Source organism: Coffea eugenioides, chromosome 11 (assembly GCF_003713205.1).
Source record: "Coffea eugenioides isolate CCC68of chromosome 11, Ceug_1.0, whole genome shotgun sequence".
NCBI classification, from domain to species: domain Eukaryota; kingdom Viridiplantae; phylum Streptophyta; class Magnoliopsida; order Gentianales; family Rubiaceae; genus Coffea; species Coffea eugenioides.
In genome coordinates this window covers 8,372,766-8,395,638 of record NC_040045.1, presented here as the reverse complement: position 1 = coordinate 8,395,638, position 22,873 = coordinate 8,372,766, and positions in this window count along the sequence as shown.

The following is a 22,873-nucleotide window of genomic DNA, read 5'->3' as shown; positions in this document are numbered from 1 at the left end:
TAGCAATCCGGCCGGAACTTGGCCGGATTTGTGGCCGGATTGTGGTCAGAGAAGGTTGCTCTTTACGCGGAAAACTCAATTTCACCTCCACTAAGTCACATGTAATGGTAGACATATGAGAAACATTACTAGCTGTAAAAGGGAGGTGTAAGCCTCATTTCTTGACCACCTTTCATCTTTATATAGCCAAAACTTGCAAGATTGAAGTGAGAATAGAGGGACATACGGAAGAAAGCTTGGACTGCAGAAATGTAGCTCTTGCAATTTCTGAGTGTTAGGTTAGTTTAGTATAGAGTAAGTGTAGTTCATCCATTCTTGTATATTGGCTAGATTAGGATGAAGATGTAGATGAAGAAGGAGGAATTGAAGCTCAAGTGACATGGGTTATCTTTTCTCCAACTCTTTATCTTTTGTATCAGATTCTTAAGTATAGTTAATATGCAAGTTCTGGATTTTGTGTTTAATATGTGTCTTTAAAGTTTATGCCTTGGGATTGGTTGAACTTTCTATGATTGTTAGTGTTTGTTATTTGGCTATTTGATTGCTATGATTTGAGCAAGTTATTTAGCACTTTAGCTCTTTAAAATCATGATTAATCTGGTACCATTAGTTGTGATTATCTAAGGTGTTGTTTCTGCAATAAAAATTGAGATTTAATACTGGTTCAAGAAGTGCTAAACATAGGAAGTACACTCACGAGAGTAGAGGTGCACCTATGTGGTTTTAGTGATTAATTTCATGTAATTTCATTGAAGAAATGAACTTGTAACTAATTTCATAACCATGAGAATAGGTATGGATTAGTTATGAGTATAGTTGATTCACTACGAAAGTAGGTTTCACATGTTTAAAGAAATTACACCATAACTAGCCTAGATAGTAGTACTCAATGATCCAAAAATGGCAATTGCATGAGTAGTTAGGGATACCATAACCTAAGGAGCTTTCATTTGTTATTTTGCATAAGTTCAATAGGTTTCATTTCTTATAATACATTGATAGTCTAAATAATAGAGAAGCTTTAGTAGTGCCGGTAATTGCAATCTTTCTTGTGGGATATGATCAACCCTTAATACCCTATACTCGCTCACGATTCGTATACTTGTGATAAATCGCATGTGGGGTATTTAGGAGTTTATAAATGTAAAACTTGATATGGATGAGCTTAATGTTATATGTATACCCTACGCCCGTCAATTGCATATGGGCTACATTTATTTGTTTCCCTGACAAAAACTAAAAGTTTAAATATTTTTTGAAGTCTTGAAACTTTATCCTAAATTCTGTTTGCTCCAAGACTTTTTAAATTTCTTTGAACTACACACACCATCACAACCCCAGGCATATGAGATGTCCTGCATTTGGTATTCAAGATTTTTTTGGCTTAACCTTGTATTTCTATTTGAAATTCTGTTACGTGTCCCAAAAAATTGTATTAATACGTAAAATAACAGAATAAATTGCATAACAAAGAATTAAAAGAATGAAAACTGAAATTTAATTAGTCTCAAAAAATCTGAGGATTTAATATGGATATTTACGGGTCTAGATCATAGATTCTCTTTTAAAAAGTTTAATAAGCAACCCTAATCTAGAATTCTTCCGACTTTTTTTTTCTTTATTCTTCTTTTCTCATTCATGCTGAAAAATTACTGGAAAAACCTCGTGAATATTGATAAGAATATATTTTACGTATTTTTAGTATGTTCTATTAGTTAATTTTGGTTTGATTATTTAGTTTTATAACTAAAATAACTAAGGTTTTGGTAAAAATCTACATTTTATGTTAAAGTGGCTAAACATTGCATTTTATGGATTTTTATGGTAAAAACTTCATATTTTGTAGGTTTAATGATTCAATCATCAAATGAAGTGCATTAAGAAGATATTTGTATGATTGAAGATGGATTAAAGTGGTGAAAATAAAATATGAAGTGTAAAAGGAGAAATGCAATTTGAATCAAGAAAAGTCAGCTTTGACAACTCTGACACATTTTCGTATTTTGACTATATCTGGAGCTACACTTATCAGATTGAGGTAACCTTTATACCATTTTAAAGCTAAGAAAGAGACCTACAATTATTATGAAGACATTTAAATCCAATTCTGCTGTTTTCATGGACAAAAAGTTGGAATACAGAAGCTACATTCTGTGGTCGAAAATTGAAATAGGGGTCTAACCAGGTGATAGTATTTTGATCATATCTCAGTCTACAAAACTCCGATTTGGATGATTCTTGAAGCATTGTAAAGCTAACTCAAAGGGCTACAACTTTTGTGTTTTGCACAAAAGCTAGTTCGGCATTCATCATAGAGAAAATCAAAGTTAAAACAAGGCCAAGTTGAAAACGCGAGTTGACAAAACGCGACTACAAGCCACATGTTGTGTAGGCGCATTTTGAAGCCTAAATTCTGCAATTTGCTCAGCCATTTCTCTTGTGTTCAGACTACGTTCCAGCTATAAGTTGCAAGGGAATTCGGTGCACATGCTTCAGAAGATAAAAGGGCAAGAAAGGTGGCTTATTTTCAAGTCAAAAACATTTGTTATTGACTATCTTAACAATTTCAGATTTGGGAATCAAGTGTGGAAAGTTTGACCAGTGGAAAATGAGCTTTGGAGTAGTTTATATGCAAAGACATTTGGGAGGTCTAAGAGGATATACGGGAGAAGCTTGGAGTCTGCAAAAATGTAGCTTTTCCATTCTCTTAGTGTTAGATTAGTTTAGTATAGAGTAGTAATTCATCCTTCTTGTTTATTAGCTAGGCAAAGATGAAGAAGGAGATGAAGAAGGCAAGGAAAGAGCTCATGTGACAAGGGTTACTTTTTCTTTCCAACTCTTTATCTTTTGTACTTGATTCTAAGTTTAGTTAATATACAAGTTATGGATTTATATGTTATTATGTGTTTCTAAAGTTTATGCCTTGGGTTTGGTTGAACTTTCTATAATTGTTAGTGTTTATTACTTGGTTATTTGATTGCTATGATTTGAGCAAGTTATTTAGGACTTTGGCTCTTTAAATCATGATTAATCTGGTACCATTGATTGTGATTATCTAAGATGTTGTTTCTGCAATGAAAATTGAGATTTAACACTAGTTCAAGAAGTGCTAAATATAGGGAGTACACTCACGAAAGTAGAGGTGCAACTATGTGATTTTTAGTGATTCATTTCATATAATTTCACTGAAGAAATAAACTTGTAACTAATTTCATAACCATGAGAATAGGTATGGATTAGTTATAAGTATAATTGATTCATTACGAAAGTAGGATTCAAATGCATAAGGAAATTACACCATAACTAGCCTAGATGTAGTATTCAATGATCCAAATATAGCACTTGCATGAGTAGTTAGGGATACCACAACCTAAGGAGCTTTTATTTGTTATTTGTATAATTTCAGTAGGTTAAATTTGTTATAATTCATTGATAGTCTAAATAATAGAGAAGCTTTAGTAATACCGGTAATTGTTCACTCTTTCCTGTGGGATCGACCCGATATATACCCTAAACTATTAGTTGACCTGTATACTTGCAGTGAACGAGTGTAATTCGATTTTTTTTTTAACTTGTTCGTATGTAAAATACCCATCAAGTTTTTGGCGCCGTCGCCGGGGAAGATTTGGCAATATCGGTGTGAAGAGTAACTTTATTAGTTTAGACATTTTATTAGTTGTAGTGTAAATGTTATTTTCTGTTATTTTAGTGTTTTTTGTGTGTATGTACTTCATCACCTATTCTTCTTACTAATTTTGCTCTTAAGTTGTTTAAAAGCAATTTTAGGTAATGAGGAGGATAGGTCAATTTGGAGGACAATGCTTGAGAAGTGGAAGATTGGCAAGGGATGGTTACCAAGTGCAAAACTCCTTCAATAGAGGTAACCAAGAAATTACTGGAGGTATGTCTTATGAATATGGTTTGAAGTGTTTAAAGGAAAAATTTGATGTAATCATGTTACAAGTTCAAATGGACACAATTATGCATGAAATTGAGTAAGGGAGGAATGTTAATAATTTTAATTTTTATCATGTGATTTGTGACTTGTGTGGAGATTATCATGATACTAATACATGTATGCAAGCACAAAATGTGGATTATTATGATGAATTAGAGCATTACAATCCCTGTTTTGATCGATATAGTGCTATTGCTTATGGTTGGAATAATCAATGTACTTATAGTGATTATTCACATTTTTATGATTACCAACCTGAAAGTGTCCAATATGAATCAAAACCATCTTGGGAGTTGGCAATAGAGTAGTTAGCTAATGCACCTCTACCTTGTGAGTTAGAAAGTGAACCATTAGTTAATGATTCTAATGCATCTTGGGAGCTAGCTGTAGAAAATTTTTCTAATCAATTTGATTTAACAATAGAAAAGCTAGCAAATGCAACTTCCGACCGTTTTGATAGGATTGAGGAAAAAAATAGATGAATTAGCTTCTTACTTTGGTAGAATACATGAGCAATTGAATGCATTGTGTGAAGTTATTTCCTCTAATAATTTGCAAAATGATCCTAGCATGAATGGTGGGAATGTTGTATGTGAAAATGGGTTGCATTTTGATGAAAATAATGAATCTCAACTGTGTTTTAATGATCAAATATCCATTTCACATGATAATATCTTTGGAACTAATCTTGAACCTCAAGAGATGAGTTTTAATGACTCATTTTTCACCCCGCTTGAGGAGTGCATTGAAGGTATAGGTTCTAAGGGTATTGCTGCCCAAGATAATCTCATTGCATTTCCTTTGGTAAGTTCTCAAGTGGTATATATTCAAGGTAACATCTATGAAACACTTGGGATAGGTAAGTTACTTCCATCTCTTATATCATTAGAACATGTGACTTTTGCTATAAAGTCACCTTTTAATGATCCACCACGACCTAAAATGGTGGATTATTCTTTAACCAAACCTCCTTGAAAAATGAGGTTGAATAGTCGAGCCAACGACTATAACCAAAAGCGCTTGTTGGGAGGCAACCCAATGTTTTGACTATTTATGTTATTTTGGTGTGATTTTATGTTTGAGTTATTTTATTATTTTTCATTTATAGGTATTGAAAATGGAAGCAAAAGTGACCAAATGAGGTGAAAAAGGCGAAGTTTGATCAAAGAACTCAACCCCTCGATTTGTGTTAAAGGTGTTTTTGATCCGTTAAAAGGGGGTAAATGCATGTTTTGGTCTTTTTACATGTGCGTGCATTGATAATTTTGGCAAAAGAATGATTTAGAATGCATTTTGAGCATTTGGGGTAACATGTGTAATTTTTTAAAGTTGGCATTTCTGTAAAAATTTGCAGCAGAAAACGTGGATGAAAACGCTCCATCAGCCACGTTTTGAAAATGCTCCATCAGCCACGTTTTACATCAGCCATGTTTTCAATTCTGCAAATTTTGTACAGAAAACGTGGATGAAAACGCTCCATCAGCCACGTTTTACGCCAGCCACGTTTTCAATTTTGCAATTTTTGCATAGAAAATGTGACTTAAAAACGCTCCACAAGCCACGTTTTCAGTTATGCCCAAAAGGAAGAAAACGTGCCTCACACAAAACGTGGCTCGAAGGCACGTTTTGTCAAATCACGTTTTCCCTAATTTTCTGAATGCTAAAAATGTGAGACCTGATTCATTCTTTATTCTTTTTTTTCCTCCTATATTTTCTTGTACCTTGAGTTGCTTATTGTGTATTTTCTATAGGTATATCACCACCACAAAGGCTTAGGAGTTACGGATCGCCGTTATATATTTATTAAGCCTTTGTTATCACCTTTGTTTCTCATTTTTCATTTTTAGGTTTACATCACTAATAGTTATCCAATGGAACTCATGAAGCGTTGGAGATACACGAACAACGTACCTTAAAGCTTCATATTCAATCACAACATAGGGGAGTATTACTTTCTTTATCTTGATTTTCCTTTTTACACATTGAGGACAATGTGTATGTTAAGTGTGGGGGGAAAAATTGAGAATATATACATTGTATGTGATTGATTTATTGTTGCAAATATTGGACTTGTGTTTAAATTCAAAATTTTTTTCAAATTCTTGTCCAAATTTACAAATTTGCCCCAAAAAGTTTCAAATTTTTTCAATTTTATCCAAAGGGGTAACAAGTTTCATACCATTAGTAGTTCAAATTTCTTCTACATTTGAGATAAATATATGTGATTTGGAAACTTTTTTTCTCATTCAATTTGAAAATGACTATTATGTGATTATAATTTATGCATTTGTAGGAAAATATATCTTGTAAAGTGGAGAAAATTATACCTATTTTTTTTGCATAGTTAATGAAATTTCTTTTCTTTATTGGATTTTATAAGTTAAGTGATAAATATGGTCAATAATTGCAATACTCTTCTCATGATTATGCTTTTGAGGGAATGTTATTATCTTTACTTTAAAAAAAATAAAAAAAATGAAAAAATGAAAAAATGAAAAAAAATGAAGAAAAAAAAAAGAAAAAGACAAAAATAGAATAAGATTTGTTCTACTCCAATGATTCTTGTACTTAGTAACCGGGTGTCTTCATCTAAAAATGTCGACTTTCACGTAAAACGTTACTTGAATTAAGAGTATGCAAAGCAATTTGAGTATGTGAAGTGTTGAGTAACCGGTGATCTTCATCTAAAAATGTCAATCCTCGCGTAAAAAGATACTTTCACAACTTAAGTAATATTTAGCTATATTATATAAATAAATCCCTCTTTAAGTTAAATAAGAAGATGATTATGGGTTTAGGAAGCATTTTATTGATCATATGAGTTACTTGCTTGTGAAATTGAGTAAGAATGAGAAATTGAATTAAACTTGTTATAATTATGGTATAATTGGCTCTCCTTTACTTGATATTATGAGTACTTGAGGTTATTGAATGATTGCATAATAGTTATTTACTTTGTTTTGAGGAAATGAATTTGAAATGCTACATATGTTTATTTTCAAATTTTGGATCATTGTTGATTTGTATTTCTTATTGCTTGAGGACAAGCTGTGAGGACCCGAAAATTTTCTTATTTTTATTGAATATTATTGGTTTATTTAAATATTTATCCACCTGTTTCCTCCGAATAATTTATTTCAACCCCTTTTGAACCATTTACATGGAACTATGACTTGCAAATATTTTTAAAATGTCCCGTTAATAAATTTAATTTTTGGAAGCTCGTTTAGTGAGATTTTAGTGAATACGCGTTTGGAGATAATATTCAATTTGAGAGTACAGTAACCTTGGAGATTTGAGAACTCATGCGTTAGTCTTAAAATAGGTATTTTTATGAATAATTATCCTAGTATTAGTTAGTTATATCCTCGTTACGAGAATTTCTTGAAAATTCTGTTTTATCGCGCAAAAATTGGGAGTACGCGTTTTTACGCGCGCAATTAATTGAGGGGCTGAAGACATTTATTTTGGGACTATTAAGAGTGAATAATAATAATATGAATGAAAGTGCATTAGAGGTTTAGTGCACTAGTAAAATAAACTTGAGAGGAATCGAGCACGAAACGTGCGCGCACGTGCATTATTTTAATGGACATTCTTGAGCAATTGTGGGCCACAAGTTTTAAGCTTGTTGTAGAAGCTTTAAAATCAGATTTTCACCCTTCTTTTCCTCCTAAAACAGCCGACCAACAAGAGCAAAGAAACCACCAAAAATTCCTCTTCATTTCTTGCTTCAATCCTTCATCAAATCATCTCAAAATATACACACAACACTCAAATCACTTGGTGATCAAGCTAAGCTAGGAAGAGAGCTTGCTTTCCACGGTTTCGTTGAGATTCAAGAGGCCGAAAATTTCTGTCTTGATCATCCAAAGAGGTAATGAACGATCAACCTCTCAAATCTTGACTTATGGAAGTTCTATTGCACTTATAAGCTTATATAATCATGTGGGTAGCTTTATCTATGTTGGAAAGATGGTGTGTGGGCTCTATGAACTCCCACCTTGGATACATGGACTGATTTGTGTGATTGATGATGAAAATAATGTTGGTTAAGTGCTTATATTGGTGGATTAATGTTGGGTTATTGATGGAAACTCAAATGAGGTGCAATGGGAAAAAGTGACCATTTTGCCCCTGGTTTGTTCGACCACTTTTGTGCAAGATTTTGAGGTTCTAATGGCTTGTTTATGTTGTTTACATGTTATACTGATTGTGTAAAAAGTTTCATGAAAAAATAATATGATTTGGTTGGTTAAATGAAGTGATTTCCAAAGTTTAGAAAACTGGAAAATGATTCCCGTCACTACCAGACAGTCATCTTGTTTCGGCTATAATTCATTGCTCCGATGTCGGAATCAAGTGCCGTTTGTGGAAATGGAAACTAGACATTCCCAGATTTCATTTGGTATAAAATGTACATTCTGGTTCCTCTCGAGTGAGCCAAACCGTTCGTTTAAAATTGCTGTCCTGTTTCGTTTGTCACTGGGAGGCAGATTATGAACTACGATTTGATGCTCACGTATGAGCTGGTTATGGATAGATTTTGAAAATGGTTTCTTCTGAGAAAATATATCCTTATGAGTCTATTTTCTAACGCCACAAACCACGATCAATTCTCAGTTGAATTGAGTGATTTATGATCGAAATTCAAAACTGACTTTGTGAATGAAAACAGTGTTTTGGACAGATTTGAAACTAACTATGGTTTGGGACTTGTTATCCGAAGCTTCTTAGTGTAAATCATCTATCGAATGTACCTTGAACATATTTTGGAGATTTCCTACTGGAATGAACCATGTTGAGATGTTCCTTGACCAAATGTTTGGAAATGCAAAATGGAAGTTCAAAGGCAGCTTAGCCTTAGAATTTCTTGTGATTTCAACGGTTTTGTTAACCCACTTTCTGTGCTTATTTCTCCATGAAATTTGGTAGAAGAACAACTCTTATATGGTAGTATTATACTGCTAATTTTGGTGTTATTCCGAGGCCGTTTCATGGTTCAACTAAATTTCCAAAGTTCATGACTTGATGTTGGAAAACCCTTGTTTTGCAAGGAAATTTGGGTAACTTTGAACTACCGTATCTTGGTGCTCAAAACTCCAAATCTTATTCTGTTTATTTTTTTTTAAACTTGGATTGAAACTCTAATAGAGTTCCAAATTTTAGAGGTTAATTCGGATCAAGTGAATTTTGCCAAATTTTCAAAGTTGGCCAAAAAAAACCAACCTAAACCTGTCTTCAATGCCCCAGAACAGCAATTTTTGAGCTAATTTTTGGATACTTTCCGTTTGGAATCATGGAAAATTATCTTTTAAGAACTTTTAGTACTTTCTAAGAGGTTTCCAACGGTACCAAGTTTTCCAATTTTGGACTTGTAAAGAGTGAGATACGAGTTTTCAAAGATCTCATATTAAAACTGAAATTTCCGAATCTTAAGGAAATGGAGTTTTTCGAATCCTCCTTATTCCTTCGATATTACTTGAACGTTTTACACTTGATTTCAAAGATGAAAACTTGATTTCTCTTGTACTTTAAAACCCCCCTTTTGAGCCTTAATTCGCGAGTGATTTAGGCTCATTTTAGCGAGATCTTCTAAGATTGTACAAGCGTGCAATCTTCCTTGATAATTGGAGTTTATAAGTAATTGTTCACTATTAATTGCTCAGGCTCGCACGAGGACCTTCAAGAGGATTCCACGGTGGACGCCTGAACGTCAAGTGACATTTCTTCTTTGTTTACTTGGTGAGTGTCAAGTGCATGAATTTATTGCTAAGTTGTAAGTCCCAAAGACAACCAAGAGGGGGGGGTGAATTGGGTTGATTAAAGTGTTAACCAAATTTATGCACTTTTTCTTTAATAAAAATTTACCTTCTTTTCTAGTAATGATCAACCAAGTAGATTAGAAGACAAGAGCAATATTGATCAGAAACACAAATATAGACAAGCAATGAGAATTTTATTAAACAGAAAAGTAAATTAGGAAATCAAACCAAGTGTCCACCAAGCTATCCTCAAACTTGAAGACCACACACTAGGAAGAGCAACTTCTCTTAGATGAAAGAAGATCAACTAGATGTACAATGGAGGGAGCACTTCTTCCTTGCCCTAAGCCTCACTTAGTCAAGCTAAGAAGTTTTACAATCACTCAGAAAAACCCTCAACAAAGCTACACTAAAGATCCTTTCAGTCACAAAAGAAATGCTCACCAGAAATTCACACCACTTTAAAACAAATCTTGCTTTGGAGACTATTTTCTAGCTAAAATATCTCTTGAGATCTTGTAAACAAAGTGTGCAAAAGTCCTTCCTTCGTTCAGAACAGTTTGCTTTTAAAGGGGAACAAAAATGGGCTTCATTAAAGCTTCCAACGGATAGAAGGCAGATGAAGGGTCAGCTAGCCGTTGGGGCTTTCGGACGTCCGACGATCAAATCATCGTCCGAACCAAACGTCCGAAAACCGCCAAGTTGAAGTTCGGACGTCCGATGAGATTTTTGTCGTCCGACAGCACAACGTCCGATCGTAGGCCGAGAGTTAGCAAGTTATCTTGGAATTTTTCGGACGTCCGATCTGGTTGATATGCGTCCGAGGTGTGCGTCCGATCCTTCCGGACGTCCGACAGTTTCCTTTCGGCCGTCCGACCTGATTGTCCTGTTTTTGCTTCTCATTTTGGTTGTCTTGCATTTCATGACATATTTGAACCTGATTCTTGGATAGACAAAAGCACTTGTATTTGAAGGAGGTAAAATAGATAAACATTTCAAAGTACCAAGATGACAAACTAGAAACATACTTAAAAGAACATATCTTTGATCGGCAACAAAACAATGTACTAAATTCGTTATATATTATTTTCAATCTTGTTTGCCACATCCAAAGCATCGTATGACTGGGAGTCAACAAACATATGCTTTCCTTGTTTCCCATCAGGCCTTGATCAATCTTGGTCAGTATAAACGAACTTTTGTGATCTATCCAAAACCAAGAATAACATTCTCCCCCTTTCTTGAGATGGACAAAACAAAAGTTTGAAATGAAATTTTATTGATTCAATGAAAAGCTCCCCTTTCAAAATAGACAAGAACTCCCCCTGTCTAGTGAATTCACAAAATTGAAAATTTTGAAAAAACTCCCCCACAGGCTCCATCCGAGTTAAACAATAAGCATATCAGCCAATCCAAATTTAAACAATTAATCCAACATATCCTAACATCACCAATCATCAATCATGCCAACATCACCAATTATCAATCATCACTCAATCCAATCATTTGATACCATCTCCCCCTTTTTGTCATCACAAACGGGCAACCAATCACATCAACACATCCACAAATTCACAAATTTAGACAAGTTCACACATCAAAACTTAGACCATCAATCAGAATAGACAATCCACAAATTCATTACATTCACATAAGCAGAATAGACAATCATTCCTCAAAATATTCAGACATCCATCAAAACAGTACTTAAACATCCAAAACGAAACTTAAAATATCCATTACATTACATATTCATTGTTGAATACCACAAAAACATAAAAGAGACAAACAAAATGCAAATGTCCTAAATGATGAATTAAGTGGATCCAGGTGTCCTCCGAGAGAGCTGATATTGATCAAGATCCTCCTCTTCAGTTCTTCATTCATCTTCAGCAGCCTCTCAACTGGTGCCTTGCCTTTATCTGATGTATGAGGTGCCCATGAGGAGTCACAGTGGTTGAAAGAACCAGGATCGGAATTGATGAACTTGGATCAGTGGGGTGTGACTCTTTGTCATGGAAACTTCCTCACAACAGGGGGAAAACAGGAGGTTTTTGTCTAGGAAGGCAGTTTGTTGCTCAGAGGGACATAGTGAGCATTAGGACCATGTTTCTAGAAGAAGAACATGCTGTTTGATTCACGAATCGACGCTTTCAATATACTTCATCACTGGAGAGGAAGCCAAAGCCTTTAGAGGCAGATTTCCATAGGATGAATGGGGACGTGAGTGGAATAGATGAAGGTATCATGTGCAGCCTTTAGACCTTTCAAGTTTCACTAGATGATCCACCCTTATAAGCCCCACAGATTATCTTTTAAAAACAAGATTTTTCCTTTCAAATAATAACCCTTTAATTAAAACATAAGAAGATGCTTCTTAGGACAAACACCTAGAATGGGGACTTGTAAAACTCAAAAATCTTTTGATAGAAACTTCTCCATAAGATAATTTTTCTGCGAGAATTCAGTGGCATAGCGAAGTAAAAACTTGCACATGACAAAATCCAAAATCAATACGAATTTTTTCTTGAAAACAATAAAAGAGGTACAACTCATTTTGTTGATCAGTTTCTAATGGCCATCAGTATGTGCACAATCAGGTGAAATGATAGAAAAAGAACAATTAATATTCACAGGGGGCCAATTATTCAATTTAGCATCGCAGGTGAGGAAAAACTTCTTTTGAAATAGGTTAACATTTTTGTCCCATCAAAAATGATTTGCCGCAGTCGGAGCTCTCATAGGATAAAAAATTAGCAATTTCTTATCTTTGCATAAAACGTTCAATGGTTATATTTAAAATGGAGTTTCACCAATTTCAGAGTCAAAGATTTAAGTCTACCCCAGTTAACTGGATAAATATTTTCAGTTTGTCAGAACCTTTCCTAGATTGGCCACCCCTCAAAAATTGATGCAACAGATTCAGGGATAGTAAGACATTGGCATAGAAAATAAGATGTGACCATTTCTGGAAAGCAAATAGACTCAGAAATGGATTTCTAAAACCTATGGAAGCGAAATCAGAGGGTTTACATTCTTTTGAGGATTGACACCCTTCTGGTGTTATTCCTAGGAGTATTTGTCTTCGCAGCATCATTCAAAGAATGTAGGAGGAGGGCTGATTTGGAGGCGGTTGAGAAGATGTCCCCTGTCCAGATTCAGGCTGAGAGGAGGGTTGTGATGTAGGCCGTGACATTTGACCCTTGATAGCTCCTCTTTTGAAGCGTTTGGATGTCCGTTTGACAGTGGGAAGACTCTCATCCTCATCCCTGAGTGGATGCTTGCGTCCGGCAGTAACTTTTCCTCCCCTTAGATTCACCATTGTGCGAAATGTATGGAATGATAGATGCAAATGATACACACAGTAGTAGGAAAGTGAATCGCACAAAAATTTTGGAACAAAAAAGCCTTGTAGAAGATTTGACAGAGCGGTTATGGAAAGATAGGGTTTTGAAGAAAATTTGGGAATGTGCGAAGTGATAGATGATTCTGTGAAATGATCAGGAATAATGACTCGCAATTGATCAGGAACTGTTTTGGTTGAGTCAATTTGGGAATGGGGGCTTCAGAACGATATGAATTTGAGAGTGAGAGACAAGAGGGTTTTCGTCCGAGAGGAAATAAAATGGGAAGAGTCTGAAGCAAATGAGGAAGAAAGTTGTTTTAAAAAATGAGCCGTTGCACTGTCGGACGGCCGAACGAAGTTGTGCGTCCGACAGTTGCGTCCGAACAGGCGCAATTCTGGACAATGGCTGAAGAACATCATCGGACGTCCGTTCATCTTCTTTCGGACATCCGAAGACTTTGAGAAATTTTAGGATGATTTTTCGATTATTCCTAATTTTGATCTTAGATGAATGAACTGATCTAATGGCAGAGCTTTGGTAAAAATATCAGCAAATTGATCTTTAGAACAAACATAATTTACACATATTTCACCTTTTTGAACAAGATCACGAATAAAGTGATGCTTTATATCTATGTGCTTTGTCCTAGAATGATGAATAGGATTTTTGGTCAAATTTATAGCACTAGTATTATCACAGAATACAGGCATGCAGTCATACAACAATCCAAAATCATTCAAGGTGTGCTTCATCCATAAAAGTTGAGCACAACATGCACTAGCGGCAATATATTCCGCTTCGGTTGTAGACAGAGAGATTGCACATTGTTTCTTGCTAAACCAAGAGACTAAACAATTTCCAAGAAAATGACAAGTTCCACTAGTACTCTTTCTATCCACACGACAACCTCCAAAATCAACATCCGAATAACCATATAGTGCAAACTCATTAGATCTAGCATACCAAAGACCATAGTCTAATGTACCTTTCAAATACCTAAAAATCCTTTTTACAGCATTCAAATGTGATTCTTTTCGACAAGATTGAAATCTAGCACACAAGCAAACAGCAAATATAATATCATGTCTACTTGCGGTTAAATAGAGTAGGCTTCCGATCATACCTCTATAATACTTTTCATCCACATGATTACCTTCTTCATCTTTGTCAAGCTTTGTAGAAGTGCACATTGGAGTTCCAACTTGCTTTGAGTCCTCCATGCCAAACCTTTTCTGCAATTCCTTGGTATATTTTGCTTGATTTATAAAAATTCCCTCAAGCGCTTGATGTATTTGAAGTCCAAGGAAGAAATTTAATTCTCCCATCATACTCATTTCAAATTCATTTTGCATAGTGGTGGTAAACTCCTTGCATAGATACTCATTAGTAGCACCAAAAATAATATCATCAACATATATTTGCACAATAAGAAGGTCATTCAACACTTGCTTAGTAAAAAGTGTGGTGTCCACAACACCCCTTTTGAAACCATTTTCAATCAAAAAACCACTTAGTCTTTCATACCAAGCTCTTGGAGCTTGTTTTAGACCATATAAAGCTTTAGATAGTTTAAACACATGACTTGGAAATTTTGTATTTTCAAAACCGGGGGGTTGATCCACATGTACTTCTTGATCAATAAAACCATTTAAAAAGGCACTTTTAACATCCATTTGAAACAATTTGAAGCCTTTAAAGCATGCAAAAGCAAGAAGCATTCTAATAGATTCTAATCTTGCTACGGGAGCAAATGTTTCATCAAAATCAATTCCTTCTTCTTGTGCATATCCTTTGGCAACTAATCTGGCTTTATTTCTTACAACAATACCTTTATCATCCAACTTATTTCTAAAAATCCACTTTGTACCAATGATAGGTTGATTTTGAGGTCTATTAACAAGTGTCCAAACTTCATTTCTCTCAAATTGATTAAGTTCTTCTTGCATTGCCAAAATCCAGTTTTCATCCTTTAAAGCATCATTGATATTTTTGGGTTCAAAGAGAGAAACTAAAGCAAAATTGTCAATCAATTTTCTAGATGAGGAACGAGTGTTTACCTTCTCGGATGGATCACCAATTATAAGCTCTTTTGGATGATTTTGGCTGAATTTCCAAGCCTTGGGAAGATCTTTGAGTGGATCATCATTTTTGTCTTCATCTTCTTCTTCTTGATCATTATGAACTTCATTTTCCATTTCAGTTGCTGCTGGTTTAGAGCTTCCTTCATTTCCAATTGATAGCTTTTCCATTCCTTCTCGAACACCTACATCATCATCCTCACACGAACTTTTGGAATTATCATCATTTGTTTCATCAAATGTTATATGTATAGCTTCTTCAATCACAAGAGTCCTTCTATTAAAAACTCTATATCCTCTTTTATTCTCACAATACCCCAAAAATATTCCTTCATCAGATTTTTTATCAAACTTACCAAGATGTTCCTTTAGATTCAAAATAAAGCATTTACAACCAAATACTTTGAAATAACCAACCGTAGGTTTCTTATCAAAAATCAGCTCATAAGGAGTTTTCTTTAAAATAGGTCTCAAAAGTATTCTATTCATCACATAACATGCAGTGTTTACCGCTTCAGCCCAAAGGTATTTAGGCAAACTACATTCACTTAACATAGTTCTAGCAGCCTCTTGTAGTGTCCTGTTTTTCCTTTCTACAACACCATTTTGTTGTGGAGTTCTTGCAATTGAAAACTCATGTGTAATGCCATTATGATCACAGAAATCTGGAAAACCACAATATTTGAATTCCGTTCCATTATCACTTCTAATCCTAACAATTTTTAAGCCAAACAGATTTTGCACTTTAGCAAACAATGAAGTAAAATTCTTGAAGGCATCATCTTTATGAGCAAGAAATAGCACCCAAGTGTATCTAGAATAATCATCAACAATTACAAAACAATATCTTTTACCACCCAAGCTAGTAATTTGAGTGGGACCAAATAAATCAAGATGCAAGAGTTCCAAAGGTTTAGAAGTAGATACACACATCTTAGGTTTAAAGGAATTTTTTGTTTGCTTCCCAAATTGACATGCATCACATATTTTGTCCTTATCAAAACTGATTTTTGGCAAGCCTCTAACCAACTCCTTTTTCGAAATTTCCTTTAGTAAATCCATGTTAAAATGACAAAGTCTTCTATGCCACAACCAAGGATCTTCATTTGAAGCTTTAAGACATTTCAAGCTAGATGAATCAATTTTATCAAGAACCACAATATATATGTCGTTGAACCTCTTACCTTTGAACACAATATTATATTTGGAATCAAGCACAATGCATTCATGTTTTTTGAATAACACATTCAAGTCTTTATCACATAATTGACTAACACTAAGCAAGTTATAACTTAAGTTATCAACTAAGAGCACATTATGGACAAAAGTTTCACCATCCTTACCAACATCTCCTATACCAATTGTCTTAGCTTTCACATCATCACCGAATGTCACCTTTCCACTTGATTTTGATTTTAGCTTTATGAACAAGGAGGGATCACCGGTCATATGCCTTGAGCAGCCGCTATCAATAAACCATTTGGACTTGTTTGATCCTTTTTCCTCATTATCTCCAATAGCCATGAAGGCCATTTGAGCTGATTCTTCCTCTTCTTCAACTTCCCCTTCAGAGTTGCATTCATTCCAAGTAATCTGGAAGTTGTTGAATCTTGGCTTTCGATCAGCTTTTCCATCTTTCATTTTCTTCATGGGGCATTCGTTTGCATAGTGTCCAGGCTGTCCACATTCATAGCATTTGTCCACTTGCTTCTTGTTGAATTCTTGTTTTCCTTTGTTCCTTGCATTTGATGAATAATTTTGGAATTGATTGCTAGGTCCTCCCTTTCTGAACTTCCTTTTATTCAAGATTCTTTTGAAACCTCTTGTGATGAGAGCAAGATCATTATCATCACCATCCGAATCTTCATCATCCAAGTGAGCTGGATCATCTTCACTTTGAGTAGTCTTTAGAGCAATATTTCTTTTTGCTCTAGCATCCTCTTCCTCCTGCACTTTAGATTTCAGTTTTAACTCATAAGAGGTTAGTGAGTTAATGATAGATTCAATAGGCACAGAACTTAAATCCTTAGCCTCCTCTATTGCAGTCACTTTATTTTCCCATTCTTTGCCCAATGCATTGAGAATTTTTCTGTTCTTCTCTCCCAAGGTGTACTCTTTGCCCAACACCTCGAGATCTTTGATCAAGTCAGTAAACCTGCAAAACATTTTGTCAATATCCTCAAGAGGTTCAATCTTAAATGATTCATACTTTGTGACCAAGATGGCCTTTCTCTGTTCTCTCACATTGTCACCACCCTCATGGGTTTCTCTTAACTTATCCCACATTTCTTTGGCTGATTTACAGCCTTTCACTCTAATTGATTCATTTGAATCTAAGGCACTATAAAGAACATTCATGGCCTTGCATTCAATGTGAGGTTAGTCCTATCTTGAGCATTCATTTCAGCTCTCATTTTTGGCCGAAGCAGCCCTGTATCTGCATCAAGAAAGTTAGCTTCATGCGGTCCTTCACTCACAATAAACCACAGTTCAATATCAATAGATTGCAAAAAGATAATCATCCGTTCTTTCCAACTAACATAGTTGGAGCCACTGAACATGGGAGGCCTAGTAACAGATTGCCCCTCAACAAACATAGCATGACTGGTTGTCATCTTTACTCCAAGCCGTTAGAGCTTAATCTCAAGGAGACCAAGCTCTGATACCAATTGTAAGTCCCAAAGACAACCAAGAGGGGGGGTGAATTGGGTTGATTAAAGTCTTAACCAAATTTATGCACTTTTTCTTTAATAAAAATTTACCTTCTTTTCTAGTAATGATCAACCAAGTAGATTAGAAGACAAGAGCAATATTGATCAGAAACACAAGTATAGACAAGCAATGAGAATTTTATTAAACAGAAAAGTAAATTAGGGAAATCAAACCAAGTGTCTACCAAGCTATCCTCAAACTTGAAGACCACACACTAGGAAGAGCAACTTCTCTTAGATGAAAGAAGATCAACTAGATGTACAATGGAGGGAGCACTTCTTCCTTGCCCTAAGCCTCACTTAGTCAAGCTAAGAAGTTTTACAATCACTCAGAAAAACCCTCAACAAAGCTACACTAAAGATCCTTTCAGTCACAAAAGAAATGCTCACCAGAAATTCACACCACTTTAAAACAAATCTTGCTTTGGAGACTATTTTCTAGCTAAAATATCTCTTGAGATCTTGTAAACAAAGTGTGCAAAAGTCCTTCCTTCGTTCAGAACAGTTTGCTTTTAAAGGGGAACAAAAATGGGCTTCATTAAAGCTTCCAACGGATAGAAGGCAGGTGAAGGGTCAGCTAGCCGTTGGGGCTTTCGGACGTCCGACGATCAAATCATCGTCCGAACCAAACGTCCGAAAACCGCCAAGTTGAAGTTCGGACGTCCGATGAGATTTTTGTCGTCCGACAGCACAGCGTCCGATCGTAGGCCGAGAGTTAGCAAGTTATCTTGGAATTTTTCGGACGTCCGATCTGGTTGATATGCGTCCGAGGTGTGCGTCCGATCCTTCCGGACGTCCGACAGTTTCCTTTCGGCCGTCCGACCTGATTGTCCTGTTTTTGCTTCTCATTTTGGTTGTCTTGCATTTCATGACATATTTGAACCTGATTCTTGGATAGACAAAAACACTTGTATTTGAAGGAGGTTAGATAAACATTTCAAAGTACCAAGAATGACAAACTAGACATACTTAAAAGACAGTATCTTTGATCGGAACAAAACAATGACTAAATTCGTTTATATTATTTCAATCTTGTTTGCCACATCCAAAGCATCGTAGACTGGAGTCAATCAAACATATGCTTTCCTTGTTCCATCAGGCCTGATCAATCTTGGTCAGTATAAACGAACTTTTGTGATCATCAAAACCAAGAATAACATTCTCCCCCTTTTTGATGATGACAAAACAAAAGTTTGAAATGAAATTTTATGATTGCAATGAAAACTCCCCCTTTCAAAATAGACAAGAACTCCCCCTGTCTTAGTGAATCACAAAATTTGAAAATTTTGAAAAACTCCCCCTCACAAGGCTGCCCATCCGAGTTAAACAATTAAGCATATCAGCCAATCCAAATTTAAACAATCAATCCAACATATCCTAACATCACCAATCATCAATCATGCCAACATCACCAATTATCAATCATCACTCAATCCAATCATTTGATACCATCTCCCCCTTTTTGTCATCACAAACGGGCAACCAATCACATCAACACATCCACAAATTCACAAATTTAGACAAGTTCACACATCAAAACTTAGACCATCAATCAGAATAGACAATCCACAAATTCATTACATTCACATAAGCAGAATAGACAATCATTCATCAAAATATTCAGACATCCATCAAAACAGTACTTAAACATCCAAAACGAAACTTAAAATATCCATTACATTACATATTCATTGTTGAATACCACAAAAACATAAAAGAGACAAACAAAATGCAAATGTCCTAAATGATGAACTAAGTGGATCCAGGTGTCCTCCGAGAGAGCTGATATTGATCAAGATCCTCCTCTTCAGTTTCTTCATCATCTTCAGCAGCCTCTTCAACTGGTGCCTTGCCTTTATCTGATGTAGAGGTGCCATGAGGAGTCACAGGGGTTGAAGAACCAGGATCCGGAATTGATGAACTTGGATCAGTGGGGTGTGACTCTTTGTCATGGGAAACTTCCTCAACAACAGGGGGGGAAACAGGAGGTTCTTTTTGTCTAGGAAGGCAGTTTGTTGCTCAGAGGACATAGTGAGCATTAGACCATGTTCTAGAAGAAGAACATGCTGTTTGAGTTCACGAAGGAGCTCAATTACTTCATCACTGGAAGAGGAAGATGCCTTAGAGGCAGATTTCCTAGGATGAATGGGAGTGAGTGGAATAGATGAAGGATCATGTGCAGCCTTAGACCTAAGTTCACTAGATGATGCACCCTTATAAGCCCACAGATTATCTTTAAAAACAAGATTTTTCCTTTCAAAATACCCTTTTGTAAAGGCATAAGAAGATGCTTCTTTAGGACAAACACCTAGAATAGGGACTTTGTAAAACTCAAAAATCTTTTGAAGAAACTTTCCATAAGATAATTTTCTGCGAGAATCAGTGGCATAGCGAAGTAAAAACTTGCACATGACAAAACCAAAATCAATACGAATTTTTTCTTGAAAACAATAAAAGAGGTACAACTCCATTTTGTTTGCATCAGTTCTATGGCCATCAGTAGGCACAAGCAGGTTTGAAATGATAGAAAAAGCAATTAAATTCACAGGGGCCAGATCATTCAATTTAGCATCAGCAGGTGAGGAAAAACTTCTTTTGAAATAGGTTAACATTTTTGTCCCATCAAAATGATTTGCCGCAGTCGGGAGCTCTTCATAGGAAAAGAAATTAGCAATCTTATCTTTGCATAAACGTTCAATGGTAGTATTTAAAATGGAGTTCACAATTTCAGAGTCAAAGATTAAGTCTACCCCATTAACCCTGGAAAATATTTCAGTTTGGTCAGAACCTTTCCTTAGATTGGCAAAAAATTGATGCAACATATCAGGATAGTAGACATTTGGCATAGAAATAAGATGTGACCATTTCTGGAAAGCAAATAGACTCAGAATGGATTCTAAACCTATGGAGCGAAATTCAGAGGGGTTTACAGTTCTTTGAGGGATGACACCCTTCTGGGATATCCAGGAGTATTTGTCTTTCGCAGCATCATCAAAGAATGTAGGAGGAGGGGCTGATTTTGGAGGCAGTTGAGAAGATGTCCCCTGTCCAGATTCAGACTCTTCCCATTTTATTTCCTCTCGGACGAAAACCCTCTTGTCTCTCACTCTCAAATTTGTAGGGGTTGTTCTTGGTTAATGTAGGGGTTGTTCTTGGTTAATGTAGAACTTGCAAAGAATTTAATCAGATTTAGTTAGAAACTATTCATGGGTAGATTTTAGATTTTAACTTTTTATCTTATTTACAAATATAATATTTAGGGATGAAAGAAATCGATGACATAAAAAAACTGATTTTTCAAAATTAAAGCCCAAAATAAAGTAAAAACGACAAACACCCAATACTAGTGGTATATTATAAGTAAGTGTTATATTGCTATTATTTTATATTGTCATTATTCTTGTAGGCATTGAATATTGTGATTTGTAAGATATTTCGCAAGGGTGCCTCCAGGCGTTCGTCCAATGCTGGCTCATCCAGGAGAGGCTTATGATATGATAACTAGATGAAACGTTCCAGTGGCGGAGCCAGAAAAAAATCTCAGTGGGGGCAAAAATAACACTAAAATTTTTTATCTGCTCTTTTTCTAGTTTTTTAAGCCAAAAAAAAAAAAAATTCGCCAACAAGTACAAGTGATAGGTATATTCTATGAAAAACATAAAAAGATAAACTCAAAATTATTAATGTAATAATAATTTTATTTCAAAAACAAACTAAACTATTTACAATTGTTCACAACGGGTTTTCATATTTTGATAACGGTTTACAACTTTCTCATTTTGAACTTCACGAAGTATATTTTTCTCAATATAAGTAACTAAACAATCATTCATCCAAGTGTCTCCCATTTTATTTCGTAACCGATTCTTCACTATATTCATAGCTGAAAAAGCCCTTTCTACTGTAATTGTAGCAACAGACAAAATCAAAGCTAATTTTAAGAGCATATAAACCAATGGATACACAATATCTCTCTTAGTCTCCACCAACCTTTGAACTCGATAAGAGATTTTTCTTAAATCGAGAAATTCCTTAGCTGATTTCAAGTCATTAATATAAGTATCCAATTCAGTGTCAAGTGCAAGAATATCTAACTTAGAATATCCAATTCAGTGTGGGACGGCAGATGGGATGTGCTTATGAGCAAAGTTCGGTTCGGATAGATTTGTGGCTCTGTTGGGGGGAAAATGGGAAATCAGAGGAGCAATAAATGACGGAGGAAAGCGAAATTGGGAAGTGGGGACAAAGGAAGTAAATGATGGATTAAGAAAGAGAGACCGTCAGTTGTGGGGGGAAAATTGGGGACAGATGAGGAAAGGGAATTTGGGGAGTGGGGGCACACCCAAAATTACGTTGAAATTGTATAAATATTATAAGAATTTAAGGGGGACAGTGGGGCCCGTGCCCCACCTTAAATCCGCCCCTGAAACGTTCCATTGAATCTTCTTTTTCACTTTCTAACTAGTATTCTATTTTGGCTTCAACTGGATATTGGTGCTAAGAGATCGGTGAAAATTTTGTTATGATACCAACATTTTACTGGTTACTTTCATATAAATTCTGTGTTAACCATAAATTTTATATTGTTTTCTAATTTTATTGTGTTTACATTTACAAAACCAATCACGTTTAGATTTATGATATTTGGCCATGTGTGTATGTGCATTATTAACAATTAACAAATAATGAGCTAGAATTCGATTATTTATATTTGATGTCTGAACATTGAAACAGATGAGGGTTAAAATTGATTTGGCATTAAAGCAATTGCAACAGATGAGGATTAAGTTGCCTCCTGTGCATCTTTTTTTTTTTCCTATTCTTAAGGGCTGCTTTTATTTTTCATCTTTTTTGCTGCAAAGATTTTTTTCTTTGTGGGTAATTTCTTTATTTGAGTGGTAAATTAACTATAAAGTGTGATAATTTCTGTATTTGAGTGGGCAAACACTGGGTTTGTTTGTTACCTTATTTATAATTTCATCCCCGACTTGATTATTTCTTTAGTCTTTACTGG